The sequence below is a fragment of the Aquarana catesbeiana genome, linkage group LG02, assembly GCF_042186555.1.
Source record: "Aquarana catesbeiana isolate 2022-GZ linkage group LG02, ASM4218655v1, whole genome shotgun sequence".
NCBI classification, from domain to species: Eukaryota; Metazoa; Chordata; class Amphibia; order Anura; family Ranidae; genus Aquarana; species Aquarana catesbeiana.
In genome coordinates this window covers 49,741,848-49,768,716 of record NC_133325.1, presented here as the reverse complement: position 1 = coordinate 49,768,716, position 26,869 = coordinate 49,741,848, and the positions used below count along the sequence as shown (strand labels likewise).

At 41.8% G+C, this 26,869-nt stretch overlaps 1 protein-coding gene across 2 annotated transcripts in view; it reads right to left on the bottom strand.

Annotated features, from left to right (window-relative positions):
* The window catches only part of LRRC32 (leucine rich repeat containing 32), a 77,722-nt gene extending 61,519 nt beyond the window's left edge, over window positions 1–16,203 (bottom strand). The window contains exon 1 of one of the 2 annotated variants that reach the window (XM_073612864.1): window positions 16,038–16,203. The gene's annotated coding sequence lies outside the window, so the exon portion shown is untranslated. The remainder of the gene's footprint in view (window positions 1–16,037) is intronic. The other variant, XM_073612865.1, reaches the window with a different exon arrangement.
* Between the last annotated feature and the right edge of the window lie 10,666 nt (window positions 16,204–26,869).

Sequence of the window (26,869 nt, the reverse complement as noted above, 5' to 3'; positions counted from 1 at the left end):
TTTATTAGCTTTGTTGCCCGGCTTCTGTTGGGAGGGGAAGCTGGGTCGCTGTGAGAGTAACAGGAGAGGCACTGCTGGGAGGGGGAAGGAAGCTGAGTCACTGTTGGGAGAGGGAAGGAAGCTGAGTCACTGTTGGGAGAAGAAGCAATAGAATCTGGATCTGGAATCTAGAGTCTGGATCTAGAATCTGGATCACTGTTGGGAGGGGGAGCAGGGGAAGCTTACTCACTATTGGGGAGCAGTGCTGCTGAGGAAGGAGAGAACACGGAAAGCTGAGTCACTATTCAGAGGGGGGAAATTAAGGCTTAGCTTCTCCATCAGATTGGGTCAGATTGAGCTGATCCTCTCAGAAAATACTTCAGAATTTGTGCTGTGATCTTTGAAGATGAATTACACCACAGTACCTGCAGCTGCAGAGATTACTGAGAGCCAAAAGATTCCAAAGTTCACTATTTCTGAATATGCAAACAGTTGAATATCCATAGCCGGACCACAGGTTCAATTTAAGAGAGAGCAGGACTTCTCGTACAATATTTATTATCCTTTATATGTAAAGCACTCACATTACAGAGCTGTAAGATAAATGATAAAGGGGTGAAATTGACAAATCCCAGACAAAAGAAAAAAAGAAAACCAAAACCCGGGAGAAGAGCCCTGCCCGAGCGTCCGCAGTGCTCACAGTTTCTAGTATGAAATGATAAGAATATTGTGTTACGTCTGTGGAATGTCCCCTGTCCCTGTTCTCAGGGTTTTGTCCCAGTGGCGGTAAAGACCTGTCACGGGATTCGGTTTCGTTGTGGATTTCCCCAACATTTCAGGTGGTTTCCAGCGGGAGTTAATAACTATGAGAGATAAAAAGGCCATTTAAGTATCAAATTGCGCTCTGCTTTCCAACAAACTGATAAGGAGAAAATGCTGGAAACTTTCAGACTAATCCAGTAAAGCAGTGCAAGGAGTCAGAGGAGCGTTGTGCAAAGTGCAGCATAAGATCACCATTCAGCCTGATACAGTCAGTTCAGTGAAAATAGAAGAATAGTAGAGTAGAAAAGTAGAATATGGATGCTGTTTGGTTGGTTTGGGTTGCAGGTTGGCATAAAAGTCAATAAGCATTTTCAGAAGAACATCAGCACTGAATGACATTTCTCAAAAGAAAGGGTTTACTCCAAATGGACTTTCCATTTTCAACAGGAAAGTAGGAAGCCCCGGCACTGAACCCCCGATGTAGGCCGGTGGAGGGTCTCTGCTCATTATAGCAAGTTGCAACAAAAATGGCTCTCTCCAGCTTGGTTCCAAGCACAGAAACAAGCTCCGCATTAGAGACAAGATTTGAGGTTTCTCGTTAAAAGTGAATGAAGATGTGGGAGCTTCTGCTTACCACAACAGAAGATAACATAAATGCAAACCTAATCACTAAAATCTCATATTAAGCCTCGTACACACAATCGGATTGTTCACCATCAAAACCATGGAATTTTGTCCGAAGGGCGTTGGCCCAAACTTGTCTTGCATACACACAGCCATACAATTGTTGGCCAACAATTACAAATGTAGTGAACTACTACATTGTTTTTCAGCTCTTTAGCGCCACCCTTTGGGCTCCTTCTGCTAATTTTGTGTTAGTAGAAGTTTGGTGAGTGTTGATTCGCACTTTTCATTTCGCACTTTTCAGTTAGTTTCTGAACATCCTTTCGTCAACCAGCCATGTTGCGGAATCGGAGGAGATAACGCGTTATTTATTATTGGCCTTGGAGTTATTGCTTTGACATTATTTTTTTGGTTGAATAATGATTTGATTTGTTATATTTTCTATATTTTTGGATGCATAGAATGCACTTTTTAGTTAAGTTCTATTGGCAGATAGCATGTCTAATTTTATTTGTTTTCTTTTTTTAATGTACAATAAAAAAAATTGTGTAGAATAATACTTGGCTATGTGTTTTACTTCAAATGACAGTTTGGGAGTAGGCAGTTACATTTAAAAAATACAATGTAAAATTAACAAGGGACAAAAAACTACGAAATAATGGTGTTGTGGTAACTTGACCAAAAAAATAAAAAAACATAATAAAATTATTCTTGATATCACTAGGAAAAAAAAAAGCCTTTTTAAATACGTTTGGCAGAACTCCATCAGTATCACCAGCAAAGCAGCTTCATTATTATCCCATTAAAGAAGAAGAGAATTGTGCTCTGCATTTCAACGTTTCATAATTTGCCGCGTTACGAATGTTAATTCTCCATTACGAACGCGAGTTTACAAGACCGACCGCTTCCGGCTCGTCCTTGCTTCCGAGCATGCGTGTTTGTACTTTGGACTTTGGTCCGACGGACTTGTGTACACACGCTCGGAAAATCACAACACACAGTTGTCCGCAGAAAATTTGAAAACCTGCCAGCCAACATTTGTCCACGGAAAGTCTGACAACATTTGTCCGATGGAGCGTACACACGGTCAGATTTACCGACAACAGCCTGTCATCGAACATTTCCCGTCGGAAAGTCTGATTGTGTGTACGCGGCCTAAGCCTTAACATGTAAATAGCATTTCAAAAGCTGTTACTGGGTGATGGTGCCATAAAGATCCATATTCAGAGACTTCCTGTCATGGGAAGACAACTGTCTTCCAATTCTTGCGTTGTCACCCTATCACGTGCACTCCCGATAGAGTCATGCCAACACACATGGTTCATCATTGTCACTATCAGAAAAGCAGTCCAGAACAAAGACAAGTAGCCGAAGCTTGGACGACCATGGAGGGAGGAGGGGTGCCCTATCCTACCTCACAGCTAGCCTTAAACAACACCTAAGAAGAAGAGACAACGCCCTACATGTACTCTGTCCCTTGGGAACCAGAACACATTATTAAAAATGGAAGTGAAGCTTCTCCTTTAAATTAAACACCATTCTGGACTTGTATATGTGGAGTGGTTCTTCTGTTTCTTATGCTATATGTACAAGGTGTGACAATTTAATTCCCGGAATGTCCGCGGTGTAGCACTATGGTGGTGAGTCTTCACACTCGTGCGTGTTCTGCAATGTTCTAACTTGCACCCCCCTTGGTCGCAGACCAGTTGACTCAGTCTTTACGGAGTAGTAGAAGAAGTAACATGTGTGTGCATTGCACTGTTGGTGGAAAATGAGTGACAGGAATCTGAAGCAGTGGATTAACATCAAATTTTGCGTGAAAATTGGGAAAAGTGGGAGTGAAAATTTGTTATGGCTTATGGTAAACATTCAATGGCGAAATTAAGTGTTTTTGAATGGCATAGGTGGTTTAAGGAGGGGCGGGAAGATGTCCAGGATGACGCAAGTAGTGAGCAGCCAAAAGCGCAAACGGATGCAAATGTGGACAGAGTATGAACCCTCGTACGCTCATGCTGGTGTGTTTTTTTGATCAAAAGGGGATAGTTCACTATGCATAGAACATGGTACAACAGTAAACCAACATTGTTACCTGGAAATTCTAAAAAAGGTTACGGCAATCAGTTCGGAGGAAAAGACCAGAAAAGGCCAGACAAGTGGATTCTCCACCATGAAAATGCTCCTGTTTTGTTTTTTTTACAGTCCATTCTGGGAATTAAATTGGCGCACCTCATAAAATTGGCACACCTCATACTTTTCCCTATGGACCACTACAGAAGTCCTAGGACAAATAAAAGCTGCCAGTTGACTCCAATATATCTTTTAAAACATTTCAAGGAACCCAAATCTCTTCGCTATTGGAAGAATTATTGGGAAATTGAAGGCAGAGAGAGATAAGAATAGAGAAAGAGAAGATAGATAGATAGATAGATAGATAGATAGATAGATAGATAGATAGATAGATAGATAGATAGATAGATAGATAGATAGATAGATAGATAGATAGATAGATAGATAGATAGATGATATCCTTATAAGCTCCAGCTCTCATTTTTCTGGCAAAGTTTAGAAAATGAAAGGACTGGATAGTTTCAGACTATTTCTGTTCTCTAATGCAATCCTCGACCAGAATTTCATGGAGCCTCTAGAGGTTTTTAGGGGTTCCTTTAGCTGTGGCTAATTGACCTCTCACTGGATGGCGCCTCCAAAGTTTCAGGGCCAGTGCCACTTGACAGTACCAGCTGTATGAACCCAGTGATCTTGAATGTCTGTAAGGGTGGCATTCTTCCCCATAGCCACTAATATAAGGGGCATTTGACCCCCGATTAATTGGTTTTAACAGGGGTTCCCCAAGTCTTAAACATTATTTTCAAAGGTTCCTTCAGGGTAAAAAGGTTGAGGAAGGTTACTCGACTGACTTGGATTTGATACGGATACTGGACATGGATTATAAGGATTACAGAGAGTATACTGTACCATACCACTTATGAGCAGCTGATAACACAGGTGTGATCTGTTAGTCAAACTTGTTTTTCCTGAAGTGGGAAGGTAAAAATTACTGCGTGGGTCTGTTTGCTCCTTTTAATGAGGACGAGTTATGATGATTAATAGAATAACAATAAGATTAGTGTCTTCGAATGTAACGTTTCCTATTGTGTGCTCTATTCTCATGGTTTAGCATGCCCTCGGGAAGTTTCTGCAGGTTCAGTAGGAGGACACCTGTATGTGTGTACCTGCCTTTACCTATTGTGTTTATCAGTGCCTCATTCCTGCATATTGCTGAGATCAGCACCTTGTCTAGTTTTACTGCTGTTTAGATTTCAGTGTAATAAACCCTGCCTGTTCTCTGCAGAAAAACAAAAAAACCTTATGGCAGTTTTATTTTTCCCAGCATTAGTGGAGACGATCAATGATTTTACCTGAATATACTTTATGGCTAAAGGTTTGTGGATACCTGATCATCACACCTATATGAACTTGTTGAACATCCCATTTCCAAAACCATCGGCATTAATATGGAGTTGCTCTTCCTTGTGGCTATCACAGACTTCACTCCTCTAGGGAGGCTTTCCAAAAGATTTTGGAGGGTGTCGGTGGGAATTTGTGCCCATTCAGGCAAAGGAACATTTGTAAAGGTCCGATACTGATGATGGAGGAGAAGACCTGGCTCTTAATAACATTAAGGTCAGTGCTCTGTACAGGCAACTCAAGTTCTTCCACACCAAACATATCAAACCATGTCTTTATGGAGCTAGATTTGTACACAGAGACACAGTAATGCTGGAACAGAAAAAGACCTTCTGGTCCGGAAGAAATGATCTTCAAGATGAGGGGGCCCACTGTTGCAAACCACAAATTCTTTCTTCTTCATCTTCCCTTACCTACATCTTCTATCTCATCCAGTCAATCCTTAAACTCTCCCTCATCTATATATATGTATTAAAGGTCCTCCCCCATTGTTCTTTTAATGTATAATTTACTTCTCTCCATTCAGGCAAAAAAGCATTTGTGAGGTCTGATACTGATGTTGGAAGAGAACACCTGGCTCATAATAGCACTAAGGTCAGTGCTCTGTACAGGTAACTCAAGTTCCTCCACACCAAACTCATCAAACCATGGTTTTATGGAGCTGGCTTTGTACACCAGGGGACACAGTAATGCTGGAACAGAAAAGGACCTTCTGGTGGGGAAGAGATGATCTACATGATGGGGGGGGCCCACTGACCACCATCTTGGCCTGTTCTTCTTCATCTTCCCTTACCCACATCTTTGATTTCATCTAGTCAATCCTTAAACATTCCCTTATCTATATATATGTATTAAAGTTCCTCCCCCCTATTGCTCTTTTAACCGCTTGCTGACCAGCCGCCATCATTTTACTGCGGCAGGTCGGCATGATCCCGCAAACCGTTGTAGCTATGCTTCGGCTCGTGGGGTCGGGATAGCACGCGTGCTGCACTGCGGGGGTGCCGATGCTTGTGGCCAACGGTCGCGATGACCGCCGGCCACGAGCGATCGCGAGCACAAGGGGCAGAACAGGGAAGTGTGTGTGTGTAAACAGCGTCGCACGACCGCGCAATTGTCAATTAAGGCAGCGCAGTGCCGAATAGCAAAAAATGGCCTGGTCATTCAGCAGCCAAATCTTCCAGGGCTGAAGTGGTTAAATCAGCTGCTGAAAGGCCCTAAAAATGGGGGCCTAATATCACTTTAAATGATGGATTAACATAAAACAGAAGTCCCATATGCATAAAGTAAGACGATACAAAGATTTCAATATAACTATATATATATATATATATATATATATATATATATATATATATATATATTTTTTTTTTTTTTTTCCTTTGTGTTAATGGTTTGAAAATCTTCAGTCTTATTCAGTAAAGTGCTCATAATAATTTTGCAGTAACCCATAGAAATCAATCACAATTCACTTGGCCGAAGTTGGACCAGTACACAATATATTCGGATTGGTTGCTTTGAGTGACTGCACTTAAGAGTTAGCACCTAAAATGTATCTATCTATCGATACATAGATAGATAGATAGATAGATAGATAGATAGATAGATAGATAGATAGATAGATAGATAGATAGATAGATAGATAGATAGATAGATAGATAGATAGATAGATAGATAGATATTACACGCACTTAATTTTTTTTTTTTGCCTAGACACAGACCTTTTAAAAAGTACATACCTTTTTCACTGTGGTCATGTAATTAAGATGCTGATTGCAATGTCTATAATTCAGATAGCCACTAGAGGGCACAGTGCATAAACCAAATAAAAAGTCCCATTAATATAATTATCTGGCAAACTTTACAATAATGGCTTAGATTACTTACTAGAAGTACATGCTCACCCACCTTTAAGCACCTCTTCCTTATCTCCTTTGTATATGCACAGTAGTTCTTTAAATGTTACTGACAATAAAAGCTGATCAGCATTAATGACTCTGGTGATTTCCACATCACATGTAAAGCTAAAATTGCTTTCATTTCTGTAGCTGCCACTGGTATCATTCCGCTATTGTCCTTGAATTGAATGTACAGATGTATAATTATCTCATAGTGTGGGAGGGGGCATGAACATTCCCCAACCACTCTGCTGATCACACTTTCAGTAAGCATTGCAGAAGGGACACACATAAAAGGATCACACTGTCTGACCTTGCATAGGCTCAGATATTATATGCACAATTTTTAAATCTGAACTCCAGGTAACTGTAAAATGTCCTACTTAACCAAAAGATTGGTAATTCTGTTTGGCCAGTCTTGTGACCTAAGCGCCCTAAAAGATGGTACAGGGAAGTCTTGGATGTCTGCTGTGGTTATAGTGCCCCAGTGACCAGGTTACGGATGTTAACATGTTTAAGCATTAAGTAAAAGCACATTAAAACAAACTCTCATTGACCTCTGTAGCTATAGGCATTGGGGAGAAATGTATCTTTAAAGTTTGCAACAGAGGCACTGAAATCTCATTTCATCATCACTAGAATTACATCAATGTCCCCCAAGGGATAAAGGAAATAGTTGGGTATTTTAACTCTCCAACATCCAACTAACACTGAAATTTCAGTTTTTGGTGGAGTGATTCTTTGAAGGTGGAGCCACCGGTATAGATGGATGCTGGCAGATTACTAAAGCTACATTCACATCTAGATGTTCCTTCAATTTTCTGATGGTTAGTGAGGTCAATTTGATGTTCGCTTTTGACCGCAGTGACAAGAAAAAATAGGATAATTTATATTTTTTTTTCTAGCAGTGAATGTGGTTTTAGGTCAGGAAAGTCCGCTCAATCTAAAAAGTACTTTCAAACAACGTTTGTCATGTCATCAAATGTACTGGGCAGTTTTGGGTGGGTGTCATAGGCTGTCCTCCCGTGATTGCGCCAGCCGGGCGCGCGCTGCGGCACGCGGGGGTAGCGTCCTGTGATTGCAGTATCCTCTGGACACCGCTGGTCACAGCTTGAGGTAAAGAGCCAGTCAGCGGCTCTTTACCATGTGATCAGCTGTGTCCAATCACAGCTGATCACAATGTAAACAGAAGCCGGTTATCAGCATTCCTTTCTTCATGCTGACAGCGTGAGGAGAGACGATAACCGGCTTGTGTCAAAGGGACCTGTCACTGATGATCGGGGCACAGATTATCAGTGTCCTGATTATCAGTGCAGTCCCAACAGTGCCCACCTGTGCTGCCAATCTGTGCTCATCAGTGCTACCAATCAGTGTCCATCAGTACCTCCTCATCAGTGTCACCTATCAGTGCTGCCTACCAGTGCCGCTTACCAGTGCCCATAAGTGCCAGCATCCTACCAGTGCTGCCTATCAGTGCCCATCAGTGCCACCTATCAGTGCTGCCTATCAGTGCCCATCAGTCCCGCCTATCAGTGCCTATCAGTGCCACCTATCAGTGCAGCCTCATCAGTGCCACCTCATCAGGGACCATCAGTGCAGCCTATCATTGCCCATCAATGCCCATCAGTCTTGTCTCATCAGTGCACATCAGTGAAGGAGAAAAACTACCTGTTTGTAAGATTTTATAACAAACTATGAAAACATTTTTTTTCAAAATGTTGGTGTTTATTTAATTCATTTACAGTTTGTAGCAAAAAATAAATGTCCAAAATGTCTTGGTATGCTAACGCCTCAAGAGTTCCCTTCACTGGAACTAAAGGACCAAGCCCAACCCCTGAAAAACAACCCCACACCATAATCCCCCCTCCACCAAATGATTTGGGCCAGTGCACAAAGCAAGGTCCATAAAGACATGGATGAGCGAGTTTGGGGTGGAGGACCTTGACTGGCCTGCACAGGGTCCTGACCTCAACCTGATAGAACACCTTTGGGATGGATTAGAGCAGAGACTGCGACCCAGGCCTTCTTATCAGACATCAGTGTCTGACCTCACAAATGCGCTTCTGGAAGAATGGTCAAACCTTCCCATAGACACACTCCTAAACCTTGTGAACAACCTTCCCAGAAGAGTTGAAGCTGTTATAGCTCAATATTGAACCCTACGGACTAAGACTGAGATGCCATTAAAGTTCATGTGCGTGTAAAGGCAGGTGTCCCAATACTTTTGTAAACAAAACCCTAGGGTTAACGCTGCGCTCGAAATGAAAAAAAAAACTTGTAAAAAAAAAGCAGCCAGCACCAAAAAGTCTAATACAAAACTCAAAAACAATGTGATAAATCAAGGTGCAGCGCTAAGATAATGAAGTAATGATTGAATTGATCAAAAAAAAAAAAAAAATTCATGGTGAAAAAAAGAAAAACGAATGCAAGTACCACACACAAAAAATACATGAATAAATAAATAAACTAGCAGTGATGCACAAATGATGAATAGATGGAATATAAATTATCCAATTAAATCCAGTACTGGTGAAAAAACTCTCACACTAAATAAAACTAAGGCAGGTACCATAGAAAATGATAAAAATGATAAGTGATAAAGTATAAAACACATAATTGATATTATAACACATATATAAAAAAGGGTAAGTACGGTATATCACTATTGAAAAGAAGTCTCAAATCCAATAAACACAGTATGACTAGATAAATCAGAAAAGGTCCATAAACAATTTGAAGAAAAAAATCCAAAGAGAAGTGCAAAAGGGTCCAGGCTCCAAGGTAATTCACACCCAAGTGAGTATTAGCGCTCCTTACCGACTATAGATGACCACCATAGGTAGTCTCACCAGGCACAGGGAAATTCAGGTCTCCCGGAAACCCAGTCAACCGTCAGCAGTATATAACTAAATTCGTATCACTTTTGCTCTCACAGACCAGTGTGGTCTGTGTTTCCCTGGTCAAGAGCCTGGGATGCCATTAAAGGTTATGTGTGTGTAAAAGGCAGGCGTCCCAATACTTTTGACAATATAGTGTATGTGTTGGCAAGGTGTAATGGGGTGCCATTAAAAAAGAAGAGCAGCATGATGTTCAACACGCGTGCTTCTGTAAATCACGCGTCCCTGCAGCGCAAAGGTGTGAACCCAGGACAAACGGATTCTCGTTCTGTTGATGGGAAGCTGGCTGCCTCTGTGAATGAGGACCATTCTGCTCTCACTAAAGAAGCGTATCCTGACGCCACTCACATGACGGCCAGCACACAGGCTGTCAGGAGCTGATTGGAAGCTTCCAATGCGGATTTCTCATTATCCGTTGTATTCTGCAGAAGGCAGCATGCCTGAAATATAACAGGACATGATTAGCAGCACACAGAGCCTCATTCATAGCCAGGCCGCTCTTATCTAATGTCCCTATCTGTGTCATCTGCTGAAAACTTTACAACCGACATGGCTGATAACTTTTCCTGCAGAAGCCGCCTGCTGTGATTGTTATGTCAGCTGAAAGAGCGAATGTCCAACAGAATTTCCTCTGCATCACCAACAGCCCTTCAAACTGGATCTGAACCCCAAGAACGAAAAAATGTCATAGATTGCAGATTACCAGTTCATAGGTGTATTTTATTTTTGCCTTTGATGTCACCTGGTGACAGCAGGGCCATCTTAATGCATGGGCACCCCTGGACACTGCCCAGGGGCCCCAAGTATATGGGGGCCCCACGATAATTGCATTACACCAGATTTGCCAACTGTCCCGGATTCAAGTGCCCCTGGACGACGTAAGTTATTACGAAACGCGTAGGCAGGAGCGACACACTGACGTCACCTCGTGCTTCGTATACCCAGAGGACGGGTTGTCTGCTCGTGCTCCGGCTGGCTGAGCAGACTTCAGGCTCGATTTTAACTGCAACATTGTGAGTGTTTTTCCTTCTGTTTTTATGCTTTAATAAATGACGGTTTTACACTATGGAGTTTTCATATATATCTTACATGCACCATGGGAGTTCCAACGTGATCTGATTTGTCGGGAGGGGACCGCCCGTTACTGAGGTTCTCTGGTTTGCCTGAAGCCATCCAGTATATGTATACATGTACTCCTAGGTCCTCTGTCACGCGGGATCGTGGAGCTCTGGTAAGAGTCTATTCCTGCTGTTTTGGTGGTGGATTCAACTACAACCTTCACTCAACACCTTTCTGATGACATGCAGCTGGCATTTTATGAACTTTTTAATTTTCAAATTTTGCACGGGTGTTTAGATGTTTATCATCAATTCATCAACATTTATATACTATATTCTTTTCACGGGACTTTATATGAACTAGTGATTCTCATATTTGTGTACCACATTTTTTCTGTAAAGCACATATTTTAGTTTATCAATTTATATGTGCACATGCAGATGCTTGAGTTTATTTATTCTAATGCACTTTTTGGCATTCATTTATGCTTGTGATTTATCTTGATCATTTATTTTGAATATTGACATCACTTTTTGTTAGCGCGATTCTGTTTTTTCCCCGAGAGTCTGTCCAATCCCTGGGGAGGTATGCCCAGATGGTGTGTGGTTTCCTGAGTCCAAAGGAGAGGGTCTTTCCCCTGTGTGGGAATGGACCAATGAGCTCCAGGGACTGCTTGCATCCAGGGGTTGGATGCTGGACCTTTTCTTAAGGGCCCTGCTCATGGGCTGTGTACGCTTCGGGACCCCACATAGTTCCCTCTCTTGTGCTGAAGTTTTCATGGTCTCCTGTTGTGAAAGTGGACTACCTCTAAGATTTGCTCTACATTTTTGGTGAATGGTCCCCAAGCTGTGCCAGTATGTGGGTAGGTGCAGCGTGGTGCAGAGGCAGAAGTTCGGCAACACAGAACAGGAGAACTCACAGCATATTACAGCGGTGTGTCAGTAGAAGAAGGACTGTGGTGTGTTGACAGCGTCTGTCTTGAGGGGAGGAATGCGGACTGGCCGTACCCAAATGGTGGAGCTTCCAGAATTATGGCGTGTACCTGCGCTTTCCCTTCTCCTTTGGAACCTCTCCCTGATGCTCAGCATTTTCCCTGCCAGATGGGTAACCTGTCCCTACTCTAGTCACACACAAAATGCAAGCAAAACCTGGAAGCCAGGGTCTTAAATAGACTATGCCTGACCCAAGATGGCCACCAAAGCCACATGGGGTGCCAGCATCCAATTGGATGCTGCCTCTCTGTGACAGAGGAGACCATAGAGGAACTAAGCTCCTCTCGACGTCCTTTTTCCTCCTGGACTGCCCTTGCAAACAAGCGCCCCCTGCAGTGGAGAAAATAGACTGCACCTGCCTATAAGTATAGACTGTCCTAGCTGATTAATATTACTTTAGTGATTCCTTGTGCTACTATTAAGATAAAAGTGTCCTACATTAGCACTCTGTTCCATTTTGGAGTAACCTGCTTCACTTCCAGATCCACCTCTCAAGTTTTACCAGCTAATAAATTCACAAAAAAAGACACCCCTAGACTGTTTAATTAAAATGGATAACTGGATAACTGCTGTGTGCCTGGCTGTCCTGCACTGACTACAGAAAGGACCTGTGTGGATCTACAGCAGCTCCTGTGGGGGTAGCGCTACAATAATAATAACAAAACACTTTCAATGGTATATTTACAGATCAAAAGGGAGCAATATAAAAGAAGTTCATTGTGGTTTACATACCCTTCAAACCACCCAGAGCAGAGATAAATGCGGTCAACCTAATTGCTGGTGGAACACCAAAAGATACATTTTAGCCCTTCCAAAAACATCAGGAACATCATGCTTTGCCCTTATTAAACAGTTATAATAAAACACTTTCAATGGTATATATAACAGACCAAAAAGGAGTAATCAAGAGAAGTTAGGGTTTATTTATGCTCTAAAGGTAAATTGTAGTCATTTCAAGTCATTGGTGGTCGAACAAACTGGTGAACAAACACAGATGCCTGAAGGCACTGCACACAGGGGACTGATCTGATTGTAAGGGTGCCTGAGACACAAAAGGGCAGTTGGATGCCAGTGGGACAACTTTCTTATTATGGAAGGCCATTGGACGAAAGTGCCCACATCTCACTCTGGACACAAAGATAGATGTGCCCCAGAGTCAGCAGTTACCCTATTGTTGTGCTGTTTTGTAGATATATGACCACTTGCTTAATCCAAATTAAAGTTCCTTTAACCACAAGCTTTATGATGTCCAGAGGTGTGTCCGTCTCAAGGATGCTTGGTCAAAAACCCTAGGTTTAGGATTAAAGTAGAGACTGTCTCTGAATATGAGTACAACCTGTGTGTCACATTTGAGTGAATAGGTTAATGTAGAGCATTAACATCTATCTCATCCAGAACCCCTGATGGGTCCATTTTCTCCACTATGTCATGGTAGTGATTGGTGATGGATACACGTTCTCCATTATATCATGCTGGTGATTGGTCCATCTTTCTAACTATATCATGCTGGTAAGATATCACCATCTTCCCCACCAGTGGCAGCTGGTGCTCCATTTTTTATTTTTTTGGGGGGGGTGCAAACAATACAAACGCCCCCCCCGACCCATTTCAGTCAGTCGATCAATCAAAACCCCGTCGCTTGGTCAATCAAGGAACACCCCCCCCATCCACCCACCAGCCCCCCACTTACCCCATCCAGGTCACGGGCAGCTTCGGGGCCCTGCATATAGATTAGGGGCCGGGCACATGGATTAGGGGGGTGGCACCCCTAATGGAGCAGCTGCAACTGTTCCCCACTATGTCATACTGGTGATGGATCCATCTTCCTCGCTATATCATATTGGTGATAAATTCACCTTTCCTACTATATCATGCTGGTGATTGGTCCATCCTTCCCACTATGTAATGTTGATGATGGGTCCATATCATCTTCCTCACTATATCATGCTGGTGGTGGGTCTATCTCAACCACTATATCATATTAATGATGGATACATCTTCCCTACCATATCACGTTGGTGATGGGGCTATCTTACTATAATATTATGCTTGCAATGGGTCCCTCTTCCCACTATATCATGTTAGTGATGGGTCCATCTTTCTACTATAACATGTCAATGATGGGTCAATCCTCCCCACTATATCATGCTGGTGATGGGTCCATCTTCCCCACTATATCATGCTGATGATGGGTCCATCCTCCCTATTATATACTGGATAAACCTATCAATCCTTTCCACTATATCATGCTGGTAAACAGCTTAGCTCATGTGGCAGTAGAAGAACATTCCCACTGCCCCACTGTGGAGGAAAAGAGTGTTTTCTTGGAAACTAAAATGTAAATTTTGCAAAGGTGCTTGGCAGTTAGCAACATGGGGAACCATCCATGATCTGTACTTTTAAGTTACCCATAGACCTTTAATGTGACCCACCACATTACACACCTAAAACACAAACATTTAATTTTTATCTTCTATAGAGCCTACTACCAATTGTTGGGAAGATTACATCAATTTTTGAGCTGTAAGAACTGGAAGTTATAGTTTTTAGACAAGTAATGTCACAGATTAGAACTTTGCAGTGTGAAGGAACAAGGGAAAACACAATCTGAGATCTATCAAGAATGATGAAAGGAACAAAAATGACAGTTCCTGGTAGAGGAACACCAGTACATTTGCAGTACCTAAACCCAACATCTATATCCTCTTGAGAGTTTCTCTTTCCAAACACCACTTTTCCAATTTATCATAAATAATCAGAGTGCTGAAAAACAATTGTATTATCCACTCTTGTTTTTTCAAATTCTGGACTGGTTTGTAGGTCACTCCTTAGCACCTGAGTTAGAAGTTCAAAAAAGTTAAAAAAATGAGCTTGGCCAGAATTTTTGCCTTAAAGCTAATCAGCAGACTGCATTTTCACAATTGGTGGCCAAGTTCTCCCACTTTCGAAGAATACACACATGACCATGGATGATGATATCAAAAGGGGTTTGCAAGGTAGACCAAGTTCACATGTGTATTGCACATGGCCAATTAATTATTCTATGGTAGCAAAAAAAAACAGTAAAACATTTTTTTATGTTTAATTAAAGATTCTATATTTTCTGGCAATGGTCTGTTGCAGGTTTTCTTTGCTGAAAAGACCATATTATCCATGCTAGCTATCTATCTATCTATCTATCTATCTATCTATCTATCTATCTATCTATCTATCTATCTATCTATCTATCTATCTATCTATCTATCTATCATTACTAAATAACAGTAATTCTATAGGTTACATTTGGAAGAACTGGAGGACTTCCTGTAATATATAGTTCTACAGCATGTCTATCTATCTTACATAGTTACATATAGTAGTTGAGGTCGAAAAAAGACACATCAAGTCCATCAAGTCCAATATCTATCTATCTATCTATCTATCTATCTATCTATCTATCTATCTATCTATCTATCTATCTATCTATCTTTAACCATTAAGAAAGACAGAAGAACTTGAAGACATACTAGAATTTATAGCTCTGCCTCATATCTATCTATCTATCTATCTATCTATCTATCTATCTATCTATCTATCTATCTATCTATCTATCTATCTATCTATCTATCTATCTATCTATCTATCTATCTATCTATATTATTCCATTATTACTAAGTAGCTCTAAATCCACGGCTTACATTTGGAAGAACTTGAAGACATGCTGGAATTTGTAGTTCTATGTGATCTATCTATCTATCTATCTATCTATCTATCTATCTATCTATCTATCTATCTATCTATCTATCTATCTATCTATCTATCTATATATCTATCTATCTATATATATAGATCTATATATCTATATATATATAGATATATATAGATAGCTATATATATAGCTATCTATATATATCTATATATATATATATATATATATATAGATATCTAGATCTATAGATAGATATCTATAGATCTAGATATCTATATATATATATATATATATAGATATATATATATATATCTATATATATATATATCTATATATATATATATATATATCTATATGTTAATTCTTGCATTCTAGAATGATTTGGATTATCTCCCCGGATCATAGCAGAACAACACAAATATTTACAATAGTAATGTGTTCTTCCCACACGCCTTTTCCCTCAATATCTACAACAGCACCAACTGCAAATAAAACAGCAAAAATATCACTGACAGATCAATTCAAACCAACAGAACATTCTTACTGGTAAGGATCAAGGATTGGACAATGTATCACTTCATACAGTCCAGCTGCAGGTTTTAGTCCTGATGAGATTTAAAGCTCAGATTTTTTTTTCCCCCTGCATGTCATGAAAGAAATAGCTTTGCCTTGTTACCTTATCTAAAGTAGGAGTTGGCTGGGTCCCTTGCTTTGGTATGAAATAATTTTTGACGTTTCTTGGAGTCACTCATCACTGTGGCTGCTGTTCCGAAGTGGGAAGCCGTGACTGGAAAGTTTGCAAACTGAACAGGAACTAAGACATTTTAAGGGAAATATCCTGATATCCTTATATGGGACTCTGCCTGCTTTAATTTATGTTAACTGCAGGATGGGAGCCAGGTCTTAGTGCTAGCAGTGTTATTAGACTCCTAGGGGTTAGGGGGTGTTATGCAAATGAGCAATTTAGGATTGCTACCTCCCCCAAAAATTACAATATTCCTATAACATGAATAATTCTATCTATCTATCTATCTATCTATCTATCTATCTATCTATCTATCTATCTATCTATCTCATTACATTATATATATATATATATATATATATATATATATATATATATATATATATACAGTATACGTACATACACTATATTGTCAAAAGTATTGGGACACCTGTCTTTACACGCACATGAACTTTAATGACATCCCACTCTTAGTCCGTAGGGTTCAATATTGAGTTGGCCCACCCTTTGCAGCTATAACAGCTTCAACTCTTCTGGGAACGCTGTCCACAAGGTTTAGGAGTGTGTCTATGGGAATGTTTGACCATTCTTCCAAAAGCCCATTCGTGAGGTCAGGCACTGATGTTGGACGAGAAGGCCTGGCTCGCAGTCTCCGCTCTAATTCATCCCAAAGGTGTACTATCGGGTTGAGATCAGGACTCTGTGCAGGCCAGTCAAGTTCCTCCACCCCAAACTCGCTCATCCATGTCTTTATGGACCTTGCTTTGTGCACTGGTGCGCAGTCATGTTGGAACAGGAAGGGGCCATCCCCAAACTGTTCCCACAAAGTTGGGAGCATAAAATTGTCCAAAATGTCTTGGTATCCCTTCACTGGAACTAATGCCGCGTACACACAGCCGGACTTTCCGTCAGAATAAACTCTGACGGTCTTTCCGACGGAGTTCCGATGGAGTTCCGCTGAAACGGACTTGCCTACACACAATCACATCAAAGTCCGTTCGTTTAGAACGCGATGACATACGACAGGACTAGAAAAGGAAGTTCAATAGCCAGTAGCCAATAGCTGCCCTTGCGTCGTTTTTGGTCCGTTGGATTAGCATACAGACGAACGGTTTTCCCAATAGGAATTGATTCCGTCGGAAAGATTTAAAACATGTTCTATTTCTAGGTCCGTCAGAATTTAAAAAAAAAAAAGTCCACTGAAGCCCGCACGCGATCGAAATATCCGATGAAATTATTCCTTAGGATCTTTTCTGCTGTAAAGTCCGGTCGTGTGTACGCGGCATAAGGGGCCAAACCCAACCCCTGAAAAACAAGCCCACACCACAATCTCCCCTCTACCAAATGATTTGGACCAGTGCACAAAGCAAGGTCCATAAAGACATGGATGAGCGAGTTTGGGGTGGAGGAACTTGACTGGCCTGCACAGAGTCCTGACCTCAACCCGATAGAACACCTTTGGGATGAATTAGAGCGGAGACTGCGAGCCAGGCCTTCTTGCCCAACATCAGTGCCTGATCTCACAAATGTGCTTCTAGAAGAATGGTCAAACATTCCCATAGACACACTCCTAAACCTTGTGGACAGCCTTCCCAGAAGAGTTGAAGCTGTTATAGCTGCAAAGGGTGGGCCAACTCAATATTGAACCCAACGGACTAAGACTGGGATGTCATTAAACTTCATGTGCGTGTAAAGGTAGGCGCCCCAATACTTTTGGTAGTATAGGGTATATATTTATATATATATATAGACTGTATATACCGTATATTCTTATTATGTATAATATAATATATTAACACAATTGAGTTGCGTGCCATATAGCAATATATAATATAATATTATTTTAAAATATCTGTGGAATAATAAAAATACAAAAGTAAACGTACCAAGCCACCCTTGGCGCTTATGGGAAAAAACATCCAATGTTATAATATAATCTGGCAGCTTCTATAATCACATTAAACATTAATGTGTAACGTTTAATGTTTAATGTGAATATAATATTAATATTATTATTTATATCCTGTACAATAATATAATATAATATTTATAATATATTTACGCAATTGAGCTGTGTGCCATGTGTGGCTGCGACTGCAATAGGGAAAACTTTTCTTTTCATTTAGCCTGTACAGTACAGTACAGTAAGAGCCTAATGTCCAACACAGATGAACCTGTCGAAATTCGCTTAGTGGTTGGCCTTGTAAGTCCCCTCCCACCTGTGAAAACCTGAGCTGGAGGGAAATTTTTGGCCGTTGGCAGAGCTGGCTGTGAAAATTCAATAGCCGCAGTAGAAATTCCACACTGTAAAGAAATCGATTTGTGTATGTCCAGCTTTCTACTTCAGAAGAGAGATTGTGATTTCCATCCACACCTCCACCAATCACAGAATGCCATGTCTTCTTTAAAAAAATTGCTAGATGTTTTCTGAATGGAGGATGTGCAACGGCCCTTTACCATCTCTGTACTCCAGCCAGAAGTGAAAAGCTGGCCATACGCTGTACGAATTCTAACTGGTTCCTGTTGCGTCCCCCTATGCGATAGATATAAATTTTATTGTAAAAAAAAAAAAAAAAAGTGAAAAAAACAAAGTAACATATAGAAAATAAAAAACACAAAAAAACGTTAAAGTCTTCCACCCTCACTTACAAGCACATAAGAACGTAAACGCAAGCAGCTGACGAGCCTACGTACAAAAACATTTGTGCTACACATGTTACATAATGCTGTGAATGTTGGAGAGACAGCAACATTTTTTTTTTTTTTAAAGCGGAGTTCCACCCAAAAATGGAACTTCCGCTTTTCGGAATCCCCCCCTCCCCCCTGAAAGGTGCCAAATATGACACCGGAGGGGGAGGGGGGGATTCCGAAAAGCGGGAGTTCCATTTTTATGTGTTTTATGTGCTTGTAAGTTCTAATCCAGGTATTTGCTCCCACTTCCGGGCATAGCTGCAGTATCAGCGGATATCTACGCCATGTCCGGCGCCTCCTCCGTCCCTCCCGCTGTCTTATGGGAGACACACAGGTCCCAGAAGACAGCAGGGACCAGTGGGTTTGCGCAGTGCGACTCGCGCATGCGCACTAGGGAACCAGGCTGTGAAGCCGCAAGGTTTCACTTCCTGATTCCCTTACCGAAGATGGTGGCGCCTCCACCCGAGAGCCGAGGCAAAGATTGGCTTCGGGTTAGGACATCGCGGGTGCCCTGGACAGGTGAGTGTCCTTAATTTAAAAGTCAGCAGTTGCAGTATTTGTAGCTGCTGACTTAAAAAAAAAAAATTTGGCGGAACTTAGATTTAAAGCGGAATTCCGTCCCTGAAAAAAAAAAATTAAAAGTCAGCAGCTACAAACACTGTGCATACAAACACTTTAAATGAGTACTTACCTGTCCTGGGTGCCCGCAATGTCGGCCGCCCGAGGCCGACCCGTCCCTCAGCTCTCAGGTCCTGGCACCACCATCCTAGGTAAGGGAAACAGGCAGTGGAGCCTTGTGGCTTCACTGCCAGTTTCCTACTGCGCAAGCGCGAGCGGCGCGGCGATCTGTGAATGGCCCCGTGGTGTTCTGGGAACTCACACAGTTCCCAGAAGGCAACGGGGCCGCTCACCGAGGAGCAGAACACGCCGCGGAAAAGGAAGAGGCAGATTAGGAAGACTGCCTAGCAACAAGGGTTTAGGTAAGTTTAAAAAATGTTTTTTTCAAATTTTTTTTTTTTAAAGGTTTTCCATGCAATTTTTTTTTAGGGTGGCCCTCCACTTTAAGTGATGCCTAGTGATAATTTTGGGTACCAAAGTTTGTCACCGTTGCACAATTATCAGATTTGACATGCTCGTTAAGTATTTACTCTTCGCAACCTCATCTTTCATAGTTTACCAAAATTGGCTAATATATTGTGTTTCTGTGCACTAAAATTACCTTTAGTGTATTTATTTTACTGAAAAATTTAGGGCACATTTTTATATTTTGATAAATATAATGTGGCATAGAAAAATTGCAACTACCACCATTTTATTCTTTTGGGTTTTTGCTTTCAGAAAAAAATGTAAGGTTTTGGTGTTTTAACTTATCTTTAGGCCTAAAATGCGTGTTTCAACATGTGTGCAAAAAAAAAAAAAAAAGAAAGAAAAAAGAAAAAATTACTTTGATAGACAAGTGGCAAGGTTAGGTTAGATTAAGTCAGCGGGGGTCTTTGAACATTGTTAAATCATAAAAAAGTACATGGCTAATTCAACAATGTATTGTCACCAAAATGAAAGCTGTGGGGGCATATGTAGTAATGGTAAAAAAATGGTGTGGGGTTCCCCTTAATATTACACTCAGATCATTATTCAGGCATGTAGCCAGGACCAGGCCATATGCTTTCGACATTAGGGGGTACTTTGGAAGGGGATGAGGGTAGCGCAGACTCGTCCCCTACAAAAGCATCCTCATGCCAGTATTGAGTGACAAAAAGGGGGCTCTTCCTCTCTCCTCTGTGTGCCCTAAAAAGGAGGTCTAGGTAAAAGTAAAATGGGATGGGGGTTTATGGTGGAATATGGAAGCCCCCATTATATTAAGGAAATGAACAGATATCCCCCCCCCCCCCAGGGGAATGAGTACAGGAGTGCATTAGTAGTGGTCTTCATGCAGTCAAAAAGCCACACCTTTAGTCTGGGTTCACAGCAGGAGTCCGGTGCGTCTACATTCACCGTTTCAGGTCCCATTTCAGTCTGAATTTTGGGCTGAATTTGGACCTGAAACGGACCAAATGATGCACAGGACTCCTGTGCAATTCGCATTGAAGACACTCCGGAGATGTGGGAGCCGGTCACAATCTCCTGCTATGCGTATTGGATTCGGGGTAATTCGCAACAGTGTGAACCCAGCCTCAATGTGGAAACAAGGTTAAACGACTCAACTATGCACAAAAACATAGATACTGGGGTGCAGAAAAATGGAGTCAAAAATGTGAAATACTTGGCTGTAGCAGGAGGCAGTTTGTTGGTGAAGGGCTGGGGAGCGGTACAATAACGAGCCTGGCAACCAATCACGGCGCACGCACGGGAATGATTTCACCGCACGGGCCCGCCTCCCTCTTCCCTCCTTTCGCTGACGCAGGCACCGCCCATGGACCAACGAGAGCCAAGCTCGGGAGCTACCTTCGCGGCTGCTGTTCAAACGCCTCCTGTTGGCAGTGAGTGACAGTGCAGGCAGGCTCAGCCGGGAGATTGTGCCGCACTCGTGGGTGTCCGTGAGCCTGCTGTCAAATGCGGGAGACTTGAGATGTCTGGGATCAATGGTGTCCTCAGTGCTGAGAAATACAGGCAGATACTTACACATCATGCCATACCATCAGGGAGGTGTGTGATTGGCCCCAAATTAATTCTGCAGAACAATGACCCTAATCATACAGCCAATGTTATTAAGAACTTTCTTCAGTGTAAAGAAGAACAAGGAATCCCCCACAGAGCTCTGATCTCAACATCATGGAGTCTGTCTGGGATTACCTAAAGAGACAGAAGGATCTGAGGCAGCAGACATCCACAGAAGATCTGTGCTTAGTCCTCCGAGATGTTTGGAACAACCTACCTGCCCAGTTCCTTTAAAAACTGTGTGCAAGTCTACCTAGAAGAATTTATGCTGTTTTGAAGGCAAAGGATGGTCACACCATATATTGATTTGATTTGGATTTCTCTTCTGTTCAACAGTTCATTAACATTTCTATTTCTGAAAGCATTCTTTATTTACAGCATTTTTTCACACTTGCCTAAAACTTTTGCACAGTGGTATATATGCACTGGCATGCATTCATCTGGTGTGAATGGACCCTGCAATGGAAACACAGAGTTACAAAAATAACATTTCCCCATTGACACATGGACAGTAACTGAGGATAAAACTCATCAGTGGGGTCACAGAGAAAAATAAAAACCCGACAACAGTTTCACCTCTTCCACACACTACCCAAAACTAAAAGAAAAAAGTGTAGTTAGACTTTTTTTTTAAAGAGTTTGTGGTCAGATTTTAAAGCAACAGTAAACTCCAGATGTTGTAAAAAAAAAAAAACACCTGCAAGGCAATGGCATAATGTGCTAGTATGCACCCCGTACTAGCACATTATAAAATACTCACCTTGGAACGAAGCCCTCCAGTGCTGTACTGTCACCGCTGAGAGGGCTGACATCTTCCCCCGGTCTTTCTTCCGGGTTTGTGCGGTCCGGCTATGTGATTGGCCAGAACCCTCGGTTCCGGCACAAAGCTCTGAAGGTCCGGCAAGGTATGGTAAGGTCTCCTAAACAGTGCATGTTTAGGAGATATTCATTTTACCTACAAGGTAATCCTTATTATAGCCTTACCTTTAGGTAAAAATGACCAAGAAGGGTTTATTACGGCTTCAATAATGCAGTCAGAGGTCTTTATCGTGTTGGAGAATTATTATTACTTCTAACAAATATTTATACAGTGCTGTCTTCAGCTATGGTGTTGTACAAAGGAGCAACACAAGGGGGTGAACAATACCTTTAATACACATCCATAAAAATTTTAATTGATAGACATACAGGAAGCCATAGACAGTGATAACAACAGTGGCGGTCGGTCCACAAGGGGCGCAGGGGCGCTGCCCCCCTAGTTTGCATGCGGGGCGCCCGACCAAAAGGTTTCTATGAGGCCTGTCATTTTTTTACAAGCACCTGATTAAATCCTGAGGCTCTAATTGGCTTGGAAAATGTTGTCCTCGGGGCACAGAGCACTGAGCCCCAAACCCTCCCACACTCCTTCTCCTCGCTGATTGGCTGGGCAGAATCCTAGGACACGCCTAGTAAAAGCTCTCATTGGTGGATGGATTTGGGCGGTGCCGAAACATACACACACACACTGCTGGACGGGGCTGGTTGCGATGACAGTCAGATTTCTGGAAGAGGAGAATGTGTGGAGCCGGCTGTGTGAGGAGGTCGGTGATCAGTATGTCCAGGGTACTGAGGAGTATTGGTAGTACCGGAGGAGCTCTGCTGGCCTCCCCCCTCTCCCCCCTTCATCCCATTCATCTAAGCGACATCATCCTCCACCTCCACTCTGGGGAGGGACCACCCACAGGGAGCCCCAGGGGTGTGTCCAGGGGGGGGACAGGCAGTGGTGTCATAGTGCAGCAGCTACTTCAATGTCCCCATCAACATTCATTGCTGGGCCGGTAAGCTGATTTTGGGTGAGAGCGAACCTGGAGGGGTTTGTTTGCTGCCACTCCCAAAAATATTTAGCACCAGCCGTCACTGGATAACAAGAAACAATAGTAAAGGGAATGCTATTCATATAAGCTTACTACTGAACTGGCTGAAATTTGATAATTGTATCCCCAAGTGGGAGTAAACTTGTGTCGGCCATTTTTATCTACAGGTAAGCTTATAATAAAGGTAACATGAATACCTCCTAAACGTGCACTGCTTAGGACACATTCCACTAAGCAGCCGCCGGTGATGTCACCAACGCATGCGCTCTGAAGGAATGGCATACCATGCTGTTCCTTCAGATGTCTGGGCCGCAAACAGTGACTCCCGTGCGCATGCACAGGAATGACGTCATCGCAGCTTGACCAATCAGACGGCCAGAGTCTGCGAACCCGTAAGGAAGACTGGGTGAAGGTGGAAGCCCTGTCAGTGGTGACAGCACGCTGCTTGAGGGCTGTGTTTTAAGGTAAGTCTCTCATAATGTGCTAGTATGTGATGCATACTAGCACATTATGACATTGACTTGCTGGGTGAATAGTTTTTTTTTTTTTCAACAAAGTTTATTACCGCTTTAAATGGATAAGTGAATTGTACATGAAGCAAAAGTGTGTGGAGTTAGATATTGGAGAAGGAAGCTGTGCTGTATCTACAGGAGAAAATCTTGGCCACATCGTATTATGCTTACTAGGAATAGTAAGCAGTATGGATGCTTCTCAAGTTTTTAAAGGTTAAGGTGAACCTCTGTGTAATTTAACAAGTCTGAAGGGATCATTAAAGATGAGTGAACATTTTAACAGTTTGATTAGTTGTGATTTATGCAAACTTTTTTTTTTTTTTTCTAAAATCAGCAAACCTGCAAAATTAAAAATTTCCAAACCAGAAGTACCATCAAAGCCAATGATAATCCAAACCAGGCTCCAAAAAAGTGTGTATTACAGAGCAGCAAATGATGCAACTTTATGCAGAATTCATTGAGAAGTTATTGACAGCTGTGTTTGATAAGACAGGAATATAAAACAGCCTAAACTGCTTTCTAATGCTACAAGATTTTGTGAAAAAGAAGGATGGTGCAGGGTGGCATTAACAGTCAGGCTAAGGGTGGCCAGGCAACAGCAAAAGCAAACATAAGGCAGAAAACACCTTTGGAACAGTGTTTGGTTCATTACTCCCAGAAGCCTTTTGGGAACCTGAATATAAGATAACACAAATATTTTTCTACTTTGTTTTCTTTTATTTTTTATATTGTAATTGCATCTGACAATTGCAGTATTAAACAGATTAATACTGCCACCTTCAGTCTGAGTGCCACTTGCAGGCTAAAAGCTTATTTTGTCTATGAAGCCTCCAGCCTGCATCTCTCCAATACCTTAGAGAACATTGGAAACTGCCCCAAAATGGAAACTTTCTGAATTATGCATATTAGACACTATGGGGGTTATTTACGAAAGGCAACTCCACTTTTCACTGCAAGAGCAAAGTGCATTTGAAATTGCACTGAAAGTGCACTTGGAAGTGCAGTTGCTGTAGATCCGAGGGGGACATGCATGAAACATGAAAGCAGCATTTTAGCTTGCACATGATTGGATAATAAAATCAACAGAGCTTCCCCTCATTTCAGATCTACTCCTCAGATTTACAGCGACTGCACTTCCAAGTGCACTTTCAGTACACTTTGCACTTGTAGTTTGCACTTGTAGTGCAAAGTGGATTTGCCTTTCGTAAATAACACCCTATATCAGCATCCTTTAAAAACACAGCAGGCATTGTGTGACACATCTGATCTCTGCCTGAGCCCCCACCTCCCCCCAATCCAAAAACCTTGTTTCCAACCTATGCACAGCCCTTACTGACTTAACGAGTTTGTGGAAATCCCTAAACGTGGAGAAATGGGAGAGGAACATAAGAGAATCCTTAGACATAGCTGACTGGAACAAAATCTATACTGCTGCAGAGAAATGCTCACCTAACATATCAGTCAAAGACATTTTTTAGAAGGTGCCTTCCTACTAGTACATGTCCCCTGAGTGTATTCTGAAATCCACCCCCATTGCCTGCTTTCAAGGCTGTGTAATGCGTGGTAATATAATACACATATGGTGCCACTGCCCTTGCTACATAGGCCAGTCTCTGGCCTCTCCAGGAGCAGAAGAAAACTAGTTGACTTCCTATTCCTTGCTAAGAAAATGCTGGCCAAAGCTTTAAAGCAACTGCCCCTCAACTTTATGGAGGTGAAAGAGAGAGTGATGGGCACTATGATTCACGAGAAACTCACCCCAATAAAATTCTCAAAACGTGGTCCCCATCGCTAGAATATAAATGTCATACAGTATGAACTTGCCCTAAAACCACTATTTAAAAAAACATTTTTGCCATGCATCTAGTTGGGCAAAGCTTCAACTCCATTTGCAGAAATGCAGCCCCATACTTGCAAGGAACCTCCACCATGCTTCACTGTTGCCTTCAGGACCCTCATTATTGTACCTCTGTCCAGCCCTCTGGTGAACAAACTGCCTCCTGGTACAGAGAAATATTTCAAATTTTGACTCATCATTTTTCTGCACCCCAGTTCCTATGTTTTTGTGCATAGTTGAGTCGCATAGCATTGTTTCCAAATCGGAGGTATGACTTTTTGGCCGCAATTCTTCAATGAAGACCACTTCTGGCCAGACTTATCCAGACAGTAGATGGGTATACCTGGGTCCCACTGGTCCGCTGATGGCACTGCTGGACATCTTCTGATGTCGAAGGGAAGTAAGCATGATGTGCCTTTCACCTGCTGCATTAAGTTTCCTTGGCTGACCACTGCGTCTACGGTCCTCAACGTTTCTTTGTGCTTCTTCAAAAGAGCTTGAACAGCACATCTTGAAACCTGATTCTATTTTGAAATCTTTGCCTGGGAGAGACCTTGCTGATGCAATATAACTACCTTGTGTCTTGTTGCTGTGCTCAGTCTTACCATGGTGTATGACCTGTGACATTAAATTGTCTTCCACAACCTCACCTTTGTAGCAGAGTTTGGCTGTTCCCCAACCAGTTTAAAACCTTCTACACTGCTCTTTCTGTTTCATTTAATGACTGTGTTTAAACCTACAGTACATATAAAATAAAGTGGTGATCATTAGCTCCTGCCTGGTATAATTGGTCAACCCTACACTTGACTCTAATCTTATAAAATCCCTGACTTTGTGCAAGTGTACAAAGTGTGCAAGTATAAGAATTGATGTTGGTTTGAAACCAAAGGCTAGTCACACCATTGATTTGATTTAGAATGTGCTTTTGTTCACTCACTTTGCATTTTATAAAATGATAAAAATAAACAATTAAAATATGTATTTTTAAAAGCTTTCTTACTTTACAGTATTTTTTTCCCCTGTATTCTTACTGTGCTAAATATTGTACTTTCTGTATGACTTTAGAAAGTTAAAAAACTAAGAAATTCCAGAGTATGGGTAAGGTTTATAAAATCCTAAATACATAAATGTGAGGAAGTGATCAGAGTGAAGGATGGAAGGTCAGGCGAGGAGCAGAGATTACAGGTTGTGCTTAGTATCATATCTGGAATATAT